Source organism: Apis dorsata, unplaced genomic scaffold (genome assembly GCF_000469605.1).
Source record: "Apis dorsata unplaced genomic scaffold, Apis dorsata 1.3 scaffold_127, whole genome shotgun sequence".
Lineage (NCBI taxonomy): Eukaryota > Metazoa > Arthropoda > Insecta > Hymenoptera > Apidae > Apis > Apis dorsata.
This window is the reverse complement of record NW_006263420.1, coordinates 13,366-14,479: the sequence shown is the minus strand read 5'-3', so window position 1 is coordinate 14,479 and position 1,114 is coordinate 13,366. Positions and strand designations below refer to the sequence as shown.

Here is a 1,114-nt window from a genome sequence, read left to right as displayed (position 1 = left end):
TTATTATTATTATTATTTATTATTATTATTATTATTATTATTATTATTATTATTATTATTATTTTTTATTATTATTAATTATTGTTATTATTGTTATTATTGTTATTATTGTTATCATGATCATCATCATGATCATCATCATCATCATCATCATCATCATCATCATCATCATCATCATCATCATCATCATCATCATCATCATCATCATCATCATCATCATCATCATCATCAATTATATTATTATTATTTTATGTATATATTATAATTATTTTTTTTCTTTATAATTAATTTCTTTTATAAACTTCACCTTCTTACGGCAACAGAAACATGAAACAAAAACACTCATTTTGGCGAGAGGAACAAGGTGGTCGCGACTTCTAAGATATACTCGTTTTGGACTTGCTTCAACGGAACGTTCTCCAACATTAAACGAGAAGGATTTATACTCCTCGAGAAAAAAATAATCCGGTTTTATTCTTAAACAATACTCGAGAGATGAAAACGGGTGTGCCATTTCACGGCGGTGACAAGATGTCTGTTTTTTCCCTAAAAAAAAAAAAGGAAGCAAATTGAAGAACAATCGAGGTCGTTGACGAAGATCTTTATGGAATCTACTGTGAACTCAACAATCCGATATTGTAAACAAGAATCATTTCGTCTCACTTACAAATTGAAATTATATATGCGTGCACATCTAATTACGCGAGTGTATTGTATATGTATATTGAAGGGAAAAAATGGAAAAAAAAAATAATTAAAAAAACAGTGAGAATTCTTGAGATTGCTTCGTACACGGCCTCGTCATCAACTTCACAGTAAGAACTAGTTAATTGTACATACTTGTAATCTACGATTGTATTTAGTTTAAGTCGAATAAGAAGAATATATCTGGTGAAAAAACGAATGAGTATGCAAGAAAGAGAATGAATGAGAGAATAAATGAATGCATGAGAAACTGTGTAAAAGATTTTGTAATCAGTGCGAAGCTTACGTGATGGCTGTGTTTTACCACGCGGTCCGATCTTCCAGGTAAATTAATCCTGGGCCGCGCAGAAACGTTCAGTATCCCCCTACAACCGCTGGATCGCTTGAGTGTTTCCCCCCTTTCCCCAAT

At 31.6% G+C, this 1,114-nt stretch overlaps 1 protein-coding gene across 9 annotated transcripts in view; it reads left to right on the top strand.

Moving 5' to 3' along the window:
- The window catches only part of LOC102671883 (PHD finger protein rhinoceros), a 13,967-nt gene extending 13,407 nt beyond the window's left edge, over window positions 1-560 (top strand). For all 9 annotated transcript variants that reach the window (XM_031509106.1, XM_031509112.1, XM_031509108.1 and 6 more), the window contains one exon: window positions 324-560. The gene's annotated coding sequence lies outside the window, so the exon portion shown is untranslated. The remainder of the gene's footprint in view (window positions 1-323) is intronic.
- The last annotated feature ends 554 nt before the right edge of the window (window positions 561-1,114 follow it).